This window comes from Sorex araneus, chromosome 2 (genome assembly GCF_027595985.1).
Source record: "Sorex araneus isolate mSorAra2 chromosome 2, mSorAra2.pri, whole genome shotgun sequence".
Classification (NCBI taxonomy): Eukaryota; Metazoa; Chordata; class Mammalia; order Eulipotyphla; family Soricidae; genus Sorex; species Sorex araneus.
In genome coordinates, this window is record NC_073303.1 from 145,376,810 (window position 1) to 145,389,650 (window position 12,841).

Below are 12,841 nucleotides of genomic sequence, written 5' to 3' on the forward strand. Positions count from 1 at the left end.
GGAAATGCCATGTAATTTTTATGAAACAAAGAAAAACTAATATTATAGTTTTGACCATCTTTTATAACAACTTTTACTAACCTAAAATTAAATAGTTCCAATCAATATTTTATTTCACTCAAAATTATCTTTTTAAAGGTAAGGAGTTTGGAAAAGGTTGAAAAGATGATTTTGTTATTCAGGACTTTTGTTGGCAGCTGAAAATGTAGCTAAGAGCAGAGTTTATGCCTTATTCTTGTAGGATTTGAATTTTCCAGTTGGATTGACTTAGCTGTCAAAAAGTCAAGTTGATTTTTCTTTTCCATGATTAAGTTGATAATTGACTGCATAAAATGTTAAGAACAATTAGGAGAAGTGAAAATTTGAAGTTATTCAACACCCAAACAAATTTTACGAGGCTATTTTCTCATTTTTAATAATTTCTTCAGAGAAGACATTGTATAATGTTCGAAGCTTCCTGTTCCTGAAATATTCCTTCTTTGACCTGCACATCAGATTAGATTACACTTAAGGGGAAAAAAAGTTTCAACTCAACTATTGAATTCTTTTAAAATAAAAGTCTTTATTTTACATGAACTCTTCAAAGTGCTAGTTTTAAGTAGAGCTTAAATCTTACACTACATGTTTAACTCATTCTATAAAATAGGGGTGCTGCATATTGTCTTTATTACTGTGGGCAAAACAACATTTATTGTGATTTTTGTGCTATTTAAAATTTTTTTATTCACCATAGTATCTAACCTTATACAATCTACTGACATTTTCTCTCCTTTCTTATTCTTGCCATATTCAATTTTCTTACTTCTCCAATATTTCTCATGTATATAATTTATTGTTTCTTACATGGATCAATATATTTCCTACACTATTTCTCAATAGTGTTCTTCAATGAAGGTATTATCATCTGTACCAACAAATTTTCTTAGAACTTATTTCACCCTCCCTTGATCATATGTTTTAAACAAACTTAAGTAATGTATATCTGGTTTGACAGTCAAATTCTTTGTAGAGGTTTGAGACTCGTTTTTTTAAAATGTTTTCTCTAGAATATATATCACTTAACCTTTTTATTAAAGGTATTAATATCTCACTGAATTTACAAAAAATTTAAAACCTTATGTTCCATGTAAATGTTATCTTGATGCTACTCAAACATTGAACGGTTTATTTGTTTAAAATTAACTTGTATCTGTTCTGTGAGTCTTGATAATTTTCCAATTTCTTGGAAATTTTCCAATTTCTTAGAAGTATCCTGAGCATGATTTAACCTTTACGTAATGAATCCCTGCTGTATTGGTTTCTAAATGCATCTGTGACAATGTACTGACTGATGGCTTGAACAGCATAAACATAGTGTCAGAGTTCTCCTAAGTAGAAGATGACTAAGATCAAGGCAGTAGCAGGATAAATGCCCTCAGAGGACTCTGAGAAGGAATCTGTTCCTAACTTCTGTTGTTCTTGAGAAGTATCTCTGTGTCTTTATTGAGTTCTTATGCAGTATTCTCTTACCAAGATAGAGAGGGAGAGAGAGACAGAGAAACAGAGACAGAGAGACAGAGACAGACAGAGTCAGAGAAAGAGAGACAGAGCAAGCGAGTGAGCGAGTGAGTGAGCGAGAGAGAGAGAGAGAGAGAGAGAGAGAGAGAGAGAGAGAGAGAGAAGTTAGGGAGCTGTGAGTGGACACTGCAGGAATGTGGTATTGCAAAGGATGAAAAGTGTCTCTAAATGGTTCTTGTTCTTAAATCACGTACATAAAATTTGCTACCCCATTAATGACTACATTTTATCTTGTATATCATTAAATATCCCACTCAAAATAACTTTCTGTTCTTTATTTTCAGATTTTTTTTCCTTTTCATTGCTGGGATCTTGAATGTACCACAAAATATAGCCAGTTACATAAATAAAAGGCAGTGTTATTCCCTTTCGGTAGTGTTTTTCACTTTTATATAAATCTGTAAGTATGCTTAGAAGTATTTGCTTTAGGGCGCGGTGTCCGCCATATTATGACGACCACAGATTGGGTTTTCAAGCCTGCAATGATCCAATATCTGGAAGAAATGTCCCTGGACTTAGTTGTTAAAGTATAGAAATTCAAAACCGCGCGGCCGCCTCATTTATCTTCACAGTAGGTCTGAATCTAGTGGGGTACTCCTAACAACAATAGTGAGGTTTGTGTTGAAACACTGAATGTAACCAAAGTAAACACAAAGTAAAATGAAACTTATCAGTTACAAGGCAGGGGGTGGGGGCGGGATGGGAGGTGTACTGTGGTTTTTTATTTTATTTTATTTTATTTTTTGGTGGTGATATATGGGCACTGGTGAAGGGATTGTTTCAGCATTGTATAACTGAGACCTAAGCCTGAAAGCATTGTAATCTTCCACATGGTGATTTAATAAAATAAAATTTTTAATTTTTAAAAAAGTATTTGCTTTAAATATGCCATGATATTTTAAGTCAGAACATAAGTAAAAATATTTTAATTACTATAAAATATTAAAAAATCAACATTATTGACTTAGTTACAGTGGTTGTAAATTTATTGTACATTGTATAGAAACATTGGTTTATATTATATTCATTTTTGTTGAAAATTTTAATAAATTATACAATAGTTTCACTATTTTTAAGATACTTTTGATAAAAAATATAGACTTGGTTGTGCCAATTGTATAGTTAAGAATTGGAGACTTGAGAGACTAAATTTGTTATCTGAGATTTACAGTGTTTTAGTGTCATTTTACCAATTTGATAGACTGTCATTTTGATGCTTGAGTTTTAGGGCATTAACATATGCACTATGAGATGATCAAAATATTTTATTCACATTATCTTCATAATAGCATTTAGGTATAATAGATATAAAGACATAAATCTGAGATAGAAATATTAAATGAATTGAAACAAATCGTAGACCAGGGTCACAGGATTGCTGAGATCTTGGACTCTCATTCTGTGAACTAGCTAGGATTAATTTTCTAATAGATATTCTTCTTCAGGGAATCAAAACCAAATTTTCATTTTATGAAGTTTGAAAATGTTCACTTGAAAAGCAATGCCTCAAGGGAGAAGAAATGTTTGAGAAACTTTTACTTTCTACCAATTAGGATTTTGTCTGATTCCCTTCGATTGAGAAATAGGCAGTATTTGGAAAGCTTTGGCTAGAAATTTCCATCATTGGAAGGTTCTGGCTAGTTCTTATCCTGAAGGAATCCTCAGGGGAAATTTTCATATATGCATGCAAGTAAAGAGAAGAGACTTATGAAGGCCTGCAGTGACCTTTTGATGAAGAAATTCCCCATTTTCACTTAGAATGTGCCTTATGACTAAGTAAGTAAAATTGGGTTCAACTAGTGTATGCCCCACACTTTAGGCCAGGAATTAGAATTGGCTGGACTTAAAGGAGATCAAGAGAGAAGGAAGTATGTAGATGGGACTTGAAAATACCTGGCATTCAAGAGAAGACTGATCATTAACTCTGAAGTTGGCGGTGTCGGGTTATCTGAAGAAAGCCTGTAATCGTGCTCAATTGTGGATTTCCAGTGAATCCCAAATTAGCTTTTCCATCTCTATTAAGTAAATGTAATTTTATTCACCTGAGAAGTAGTTTTTCTATTTCCCTACTATGAACTGGTAAATTCTTGTATCATCTATCTGTTTCTTTTGTTAGTTGTCTTTTCTTAAGCAACCATTTCAACTATATTCTCAACATTCTTTTTTTTTTCTCTTTTGGGTCACACCTGGCAATGCACAGGGGTTACTCCTGGCTTTGCACTCAGGAATTACTCCTGGCGGTGCTCAGAGGACCATATGGGATGCTGGGAATCGAACCCGGGTCGGCCGCATGCAAGGCAAATGCCCTACCCGCTTTGCTATTACTCCAGCCCCAATTCTCAACATTCTTAATGGAAAATCTACTGGCTACAAGTCTTCTTTGCTTTAGTTAAATCTTCTATATACTTGTTATCTGCGGCAGGTTCAGAATACATGCAGTTTTTGGTACAGAGGTAAAAAAAAAGCTTTTTTATGTGTTAAATTTAAACTGAGAGTACTTCAAATATTAGATGTTGTGCACATACAGTGGCTGGTTTTTATGCTATGAACCTTAGCTGCATTTTCTACTTTGATTTCCACAAGAAACCATTTTAGAAGTAAGCAAACTGAATTCAGTGATTCTGAATTGACCCAGGCCACACAGTCAACAGTTGGTTACACTAGAATCAAGCTGAAGAATTTCTGACTCACAATCCCCCTCTCTCCATTTTAGACCACTCATACTGTACCTTAACATGCAGAAGATTCCAACTTCTCACATACCTGTGATTCTGAGTGTAGTGATGCCAGACTGTATCACCTGAAAACAAACTTCACTTGTTCTGGTTTCAAATTTGTTTTTCTCTAGTCTGTTTGCCTCTTGATACCACAAACTCTGTTGTTCATCCTTAGTTTATGGAACATACCTCTTAGTAGATACAGAATTTAGTTTAACCATCCAATTGGCATTAAACACTTTAATTTCCTATATTAAAATATTACTATAAGCATTTTATGTGACTTTATCAGTATAAAATGATGAAGTTGATTTGTGACTGATATTTGGAAGTCCGCATTACTATATATAATGGATACACATGGTGCATATTTTGATTAACACTTATGAGTTACAAAATCTATTAAATAGGTACAATAAAGTGAATTATTTTATGTTTTCTTTGTAAAAATTTAGGGTGGAAGTGGTTTGGGCTGTACCCAGTGGTGCTTAGAGGCTAATCCTGAATCTGCCCAGAGGTTGTTCTTGACTGCTTGGGAGAACCATGCTCAATCCCAAAGATTGTGCCAGCATGTCTGTGTGCCACACAAACCCATGGGCTATATCTTGGCCTTATAATCTTGTGAGGAAGAAATGAATTTATATTCCTTAAACAAGTTCCTAGTATATAGCAAGCATTGTGTGGATGGTAATTATTATTATATCTGAATGTTATAGAAATAAACAATTACTGATAAGTGTTTGGTGTAAGGCAGGACTCAATAAATGGCTATTAAATCAATTAATAATATATATCAGCTCTTAATGCTGGTTTGGTGTTATTGATCCTTGATAATTAAAGCATCTTCAGTTTTAGCTCACACTGTTGAATTTAATATAAAACAAAAATTTTCAATTTCAGTGCTATATTTCCCTGCCCTCAGCTGACCTTAGTTTGGTCCCTGGCACCCAAATGGTCCCCTGAGCCCACAAAGGTGATCCCTGAGAATTATTTTGAGGTTACTGGGTATCTTGCATTTTCGTCATCATCTCACTCTCAGTACTCCCTAGTGTGTGCTCACTGGCTTGAATTACCTGTGTGACTACTAAGTGGATGTTGATTTTGTTTCTCAAACTTTAATGCTTGTATCGATATGATTTACCTTATGACACAGTGTACAATATGCATAATAAGAGAAAATAAAAGGATGGTAAAGAAACACAAATTCAGACATTATGAATGCTTCATATTTGCTTCATAGCTGAAGCACACTAAAAGTGAAAAAACAAGTTGTCGCCCTACAAGTTGAGATGCTTCATATTTTTTGTTGATTTCATAATTTTATAGTTAGAGGTATAATATTTTCTTCTATGAAATTTATCTTTAAATACTAAAATATTTTCTTTTATGGCTCTGAAATGATCAGGCATTAAATCTCAGAGCCCCTAGCCGGCAATCTAAATTAATATGAGTTGTAGAAAGATTCAAAGGTTCCCTCTTTCCTGGAAAGTTCATTCTGCCACTGATACTCCTGTTCTACACTTATGAGCAATTCTTTCCTCACACATTTCATACTTACAGTTGTGTCATTATTCATGTTATGTTGTGTTGTAGTTTTCCTTTTAAATAAGTATCTTCTGATTTAGAACCAGGCTTCAAAACTGTGGGTCATTTACCTCATAATAGGGTCAAATAACTAAATGTGGGGGTGGTAAAAAATATTTAGCAGTTGTAAAAGGTTTCTGAATATGCAGTGACCAAAATTTAATTCAAAATCATCCGTGTAATAAATTCAAGGTGGTTTTGGCAGTGTTTATATGTGTTGCATTTTCCAGGTGTAAAGGAGTATCAAGTGGAAAAAGTTTAAAAGAAAGCCCAGTTTTAGAATTCAATGTCTAAATTGTGGGCTTTCACTATAGTGTTTGTGCCTCTTTAGCTCTGGATATGCAGCATTATTTAATTCCTAGGATATGGAAGGTGCATAATACATGCATATCAAATATATTAATCAATTTATCCTTCACACACAATTAATTTCTTATATCTGCATTGCCTCAAGAATTTGTGAACCTGTGAACACTGCTTGTGTACAAAACCCTGTGCTTCTGAATGTCAGTAACTTTGAGAAAAATTTTGTCTCTTTGAGAAAACTTTCTAATCTTTGAAAAAAATTACGTGTTAATGATCTTTGTTTTTACCCTGAGTCTCACTTTTGCACTTGGACTCAAGTGTGTTATCATGTACGGGTTGCTTTGTTGAACATGCTTGTGAATCCTTATTTTCATTTGCATGGTACCTATTTAGTGGATTTGTTCAAGAAATAGCCTCTGTATCAAAAAACAAATACATGGTTTGTTTCAGTGAACTAGAAAAGTCTTACTCATTAAAAAAAAATAGCTACTACTCAATTCAGTGTTTGGCACATAACTGTTTCAATAAATGTTTGTGGAATGCTTGGACAAATCAGTTATCATTATTAACTATTGCAGATTAGGTATGAAACTTGAACAAATGGATTGCAGTTACATACACAGTATGAGACAGCAAGATTGTAGTAAAACTTGACACTCGTATTTTTTCTGTGTTTCTAGACTGTTGTATGGACTCACTGAGAAGTGTCATATATGTCTGATTACTCAAATTTACCCTGCAGTAAACTTCTGCATTCTGGAGGCTAAAGACCTCTTTTGTAAATGTTGTCGTAGGAATACTATGTTGGCATTGAGGAGGCCTTAGCAGATAAAGTGAAAGAACATATGGCCACCATGTGAATACAAATTGGTGGACATAACATGGTAATTCAGCTTAGATGTCCTGTATACTATAAACTGAAAGAGTTTGATTAGAGGTGTTTATAAACGGCGTCTGAGTTCCCCCCATGCTCCTCCCTACCCTCTTTCCTCTGTAGTTTGATCGTCCTGAATCATAGCCACCCAGCGTCCCAGTCTCACTGAGTTATTTGTTAAAGTGGCCAGCGTGAGGAATTATTAATTAAAGCTAACAAATCACTCTGACGAGCTGTGCCCTGGCATGGTTGAAGGTTGATTGGCGAAAGTGTTCTCCTTTGGAGAAAAGACTTTTTGTGCTCGTGACGCAGTCAGAGACGGATTATTGAATATGCAAGTTAGAAGAAAAATCACAGGACAAGCAAATTGAGTATTTACTGGCAAATAATTGCTCTCTTAAGCTGTGGCTCTCTTCCTAAATTCTTAACATTCCCGAGGGTTAGAAAGAAACAGAAAAATGCATCGGTACAGAGTACATTTGAAAAAAAATACATAGACTGATGTTTCAGACTTGTGCAGGTAAGTGTGATTGTGTGTGCATGGAAAATGAAGCAGCAAGGGAAAGTAAGGGGGAAATTTTAATCTGGTGGAGTTTTTTAATCAATTTGTTGTTTATTAGAATTCTACCCGGAGTATTTCTAAATTGACTGTGAATTTAGTTTCACTGTTGCATTTATTGTGAAAGTTAGAGAAATGAGCAGTTTGCTCATAGTTACTTTCTGTCTTAACAAGCTAACGCATATTTCTATTTTTCTGGGTAATAATTATAAACTTTGCAATATGTTTGTGGATATATGTATAAAATTATTGTCTGATTTCATGATCTATAGAGATTTTCTCAACATTGTCAGTTATGACCTCTCTTAACACGGTCTCAAATACACTGGGGTACAGCTATTGCATTTACTTTCAAAGTTAACTCTGTTTTACATTAGTACCAAGCTAGTTCTTGTTCAGAATTTCCAAACGGAGATTACAATTTTGGAATAGTTACTTAAATGTTATGTTTCTGTAATAAGCAAAGTGATTTTATTGTCAATTGTGTGATCTGTTTATCTAAAATGTTGATCAGACTACTGAGGTTTCTGAACATTGTAAGATAAATGAGCCTAGTTTAGAAGCTTTTTTCCTAAAACAAATTGAAGTACATAAAATATGCTAAATGTAGGAATAAAGACTCATCTTGACATAAAGAAACAGAGATACTCCCCCCTAAATGCAACTAGGTTATATGAGCAGCTTTATCAACACCCGTTTATCTATCTATCATAAATTTCATATTCTTTGAAAACCTGGAAAATGCTTTTTTATTCACAACAAATTGTTTTGGAAATGAGAATAATTGGCTGGAGAAATAGCATTTTAGGATTTAATAACTATGAATAACATGGATTTAAAACAAAAGCATAAACATAATTTAAACTAAATTAACTTATTAATAATCACAAGTGCTTTAACAATAAAACATCTACATGATAGTACAAATAATAGAAATAATAATTAAAATGGAAAATCTGGCAGTCACCCAGAAATTAGATCAGAGAATTTTCATAAGTTTTATAATAAATTTTAATATTTAAATGTAAAATAACTTTAAAATACAAATAAGTCTAACTTATATTTTTGCTTCTCACCTATTTTTTTGAACCTTGCAATTTTGTACTAGTTAGGGATTTTTTTCAGATATCCTGTTTTGTTTAAAATTATAGTTTGTCTTAATATGTAGTGTTAAACTCATAAGACAGTGTAGAAAATATTTTTAAAGGTTTATTTTGTTCTGGCTCATGTTCTGTCCTCAGATTTAAAGAGGCATCCCCTTAAAGTTTCTTGTGACTATTTGAGGGCATAATTTCGTCCATTATTTTGAAATAGCAAAAGGGACATTTAAAGCATATGTTCAGAGACTAAACCATCTGCCTGCTTTATTATGAATACCGCAGAATTTTGAGAGCTTGGAAAGCCTCAAAAATTAAATGAGTTCTATGCAACACTAAGAAAAAAATACATCACTTTCATTTAAAAAGCTATTTTGAAACCACTTACTTTTGTTGAGTATTTCATTAATTTTCTGGAGGAAACTGGTATTATATTTTTGATATATAGAGAATGAATATAATTTAGTGACATGAACCTATGGCAAAGTATGGTAATGTTTTCTCTTTGATTTAACCCAGTTAACCTAAAAAATGCTTTTAGAGTTTTATGTTTACTTGTCAATAGTGAAATTCATTATGAATTAGAGAAATATTTTTAAATGGTGACTGTTATAGCAAAAGTCCAGCTGCTAGCTTCTGGACTATCTGAAAATGAATTGTTGCACGTGATATGTTAGAGGTTAGATTAAGAAACACTTCTACAATTCAGCTATGATGGAATGCAAGTATGAATCAGCTATTGGTTGCCCATTTTGAGGGTGGAGGGAAGCATGACAATATTTGGCATTATTCCAGATGGCACTATATTTCTCTGATGTCTGGAAGACTATGAGACTCAAAAATTAATACAATTACACAAGTAAAATTTAGGCTGTGAATAATAATATTTCAGTCTTAAGTGGTCATATTAAGGATACAAATCAAAGTAAGTATCATTATTGAGATGTCTAGTGTGCAGTTAGATTTCTTCTAACTTATCTCATTTTACTAAATTAGGCGGATATAGCTGAATCACTATCAGAGGAAACACAGAAAATAGAGTAAAGCTAACCTAAATATGTTTTCATTATGAATGACTTATTACTATTTGTTGCTTGATAAAAATATTTAATTAAAATAAAATAATGAAGACAAAAAGTTATTTTTGAGATCTTTGTAAATCATGTTTAAATGAATATTTTGCATAAGCAAACTATGTGTGTAAAACATTTAAGTATAAAATATGCACATAATTTGACTACATATATGTATAGATTATTTTCAAAGGAAAATATTTTCAGAATCTATACCTCAGTATACTAATTGAATTTAGGATATTTTGGCATGCATTAAAAACTTAACACATAGATTTTAATACAACTCTAGTTGGTTTTCAGAATTGCAGTATGTCAGATTTTGTGATCTTGTGCTGAAAATACCTACAACCAATTTCATATGGATCTTCCTATGATGCTATTTTAATTTTATTCCTTCCTAAGTTGCAGTACTGGGAACAATCAAGTTACTCTATTAGCCCGAGAGCCTCAAAATTCCTCCACTTACTCAAGAGGTTAGTTATTTCCTATTTGGGACATGCTTAAGGTATAAATCTAATATACTTACATACTTACTGTTTTATTTGTTCTTTAGACCGTATTCCCATGTGGGAGTTAAATTTTGTGACAAAGAAAAATAAATAACTGATAAAGTAAAATATATGATTAGAAGTAGACAAAGATGATAAGCAAAATGAAACAAAACAATAAGCAACAGCAAAGAGAAATATAGGGGCTGGGGCTGAAACTACAGTACAGGGGTAGGGTGTTTGCTTTGCATGTGGCTAACACTGGTTCATTCCTGGCACCCCATTTGGTCCCCCAAGCCCACTAGGAGTGATCCCTATGCACAGAGCTAGGAGTAAGTCCTGAGCACCACCAGGTGTGGCCCAAACCAAACCACAAAATGGCTGCAAAATTGGTTGACATACAGACTCTATTCAGTGATAAATGTACATTTGAGCTGGAGCAATAGCACAGCAGGTAGGGCATTTGCATTGCACGTGGCCAACCCAGGTTTGATTCCTCTGCCCCTCTCCGAGAGCCCGACAAGCTACCGAGAGTATCTCGCCCACACGGCGAGTCTGGCAAGCTACCCATGGTGTATTAGATATGCCAAAAACAATAACAAGTCTCACAATGGAGACATTATTGGCGCCCACTCGAGCAAATTGATGAGCAACAGGATGACAGTGACAGTGACATACGTACATTTGTTTTTTTTACATTTCCTTGCAGTTGCATCAAAGAGAAAAAAAGTGGCAAGTTACTAAGCTATTTGATTTGCAACATTCATAGGAACAATAAAATAGCTTCATTATTAATTGCTAAATCTCTTGAAAACTGGACAAACTCGGGGCCCATGAGATACTGTATTAAGTAAGATGCTTGATCAAAACCAAGGTTTAATCACTGGCACTACACTAGTGATCTTTGAGCTCAGCCAGGTAAGTCCTGAGCAAGTTGTAAGCCCCTCCAGCCAAAAACAGCAAAAAACTTTGGACAGACTTTTATAAAGAACTTCAAAAGATCTTATTTGATATAGGGAGTTAAAGGAGGTGTTTAAATGTATTATTCCCTATTGTATAGTTGTGTGTGTGTGTGTGTGTGTGTATATAATGTAAAGTTAGCTTTCATTTACTTTTATAATTTCCATCAAATAAACCTCTTCAACCAATATCATTTCCCTAAATGGTTCATAAAATTATTTCTCCAATGCCATTCTTTTTCCTCTTTTACTTTTTTTAAAAAATTATATTTTATTTTTATAAAGTTGTTCACAAGAATTCATTACACTTACTATTCGAACACCAATCTCACCACCATTTCACCTTCCCACCACCATATTTCAGATGTTCCCACTCCAAATCCCAAACTGTGACCCAAAGCAGAACCGAAACAATTTTGTATTGCTGTTATGAATAATCTACTAAAAATGGTCCCATAAAGTTTCCTTAGAAGAAAGTGTGTGAAGATTGTTGCATTTCATCCTACAGCTTGTATAAGAGAATCCTAAGATGTTAGTTAACTCCCATCAAATGTTGTGTGCTACTCTTGGTACGCCAGTGGTGTGCAGTATGATGTGCCTGCGCACTCCAGGAATTCTAAAACTTAGAATGCAATTATACAACATATTCACTCAATGGTAAGGCTTGTCTGAGCCTGTGGAGAGCAGCCATGGGCATAGCAGCGATTGACTTCTAGAGGTTTTTGGCTGCTAGGGCTCTGTTGGCGGCTAGAGGGAAACTCACCCACCCTCTCTGAGTTGCCCCGGTGAAGACAGCTTGGTGTGAGTTCTGGAGCCATCACTGTGGCATGTCGTTGAATGTTGCTCTCTTCCAGGAGCTTTATTTCTTAAGTCTCTGGATTGTGGCCGTTGATGAGATTATATGGCACCAGGAGCAGTTTGTAGGTGTTACTGCCAAGCTACTGGCAAACTGGGGAGCTCAGAGGAGGAAGCCCATTCCCACTCTGAGTGAGCTTGGAGATTTTAATCAGGTCCCGCCTTTTACTTTAAGTACTCTTTGTGTATGTTATATTTTTTTAAATATTCCTTTCTGCACTAAGATGCAGTATTTCTTGGTATTGCATCCTCCTTTCATTTATTTTCAAAAGAAAAGCCTTCTGGAATTTCCCCCCAATAAATTTGATCACTATTTCATATTGAGTAGGAATATCTTTTCTCCATATTGAAAAGGTGAAACACTGTGGTTACTTCCCACATTAATCTTTTGATAAATAGTCCAATGATCACCTGGATTTGAATTACCTATGTGTGTTAAAATACTAATCTCTGAGTCCTATTATTCTAGAATTTCCAAATTAAAAGTTCTGAGTGGGGAGCCTAGAGACTCATAGTATAGGAAATTTCTCTGGTTATTTGTGCATGTCAATATTTGAAAATCACTAGTTCAAGCAAGTGACTTAAACATTTGTGTATAGAACATAAAATGATTGGAATTCCATGCCAAATTTAGTGAAAACTCATTATATTACAAATAACAAAAAACCTAACTCTTGTTTATTAATGTGATTTTTTATGCTAATGAAACCAAATCTAGGTAGAAAAGTCTGCATTTGTTTAGTACCTTTGAAGTCATAACTCATACATT

General features: G+C 34.0%; 1 protein-coding gene across 6 annotated transcripts in view; it reads left to right on the top strand.

The window, feature by feature from the left end:
- Positions 1–12,841, top strand: part of ZBTB20 (zinc finger and BTB domain containing 20) — an 897,756-nt gene that overhangs the window by 395,707 nt on the left and 489,208 nt on the right. The window contains exon 1 of one of the 6 annotated variants that reach the window (XM_055125918.1): positions 7,223–7,558. The exons of the other annotated variants lie outside the window; for them this stretch is intronic. The gene's annotated coding sequence lies outside the window, so the exon portion shown is untranslated. Of the gene's footprint in view, positions 1–7,222; positions 7,559–12,841 lie in introns of those variants that run through there. 6 annotated transcript variants of the gene reach the window in all.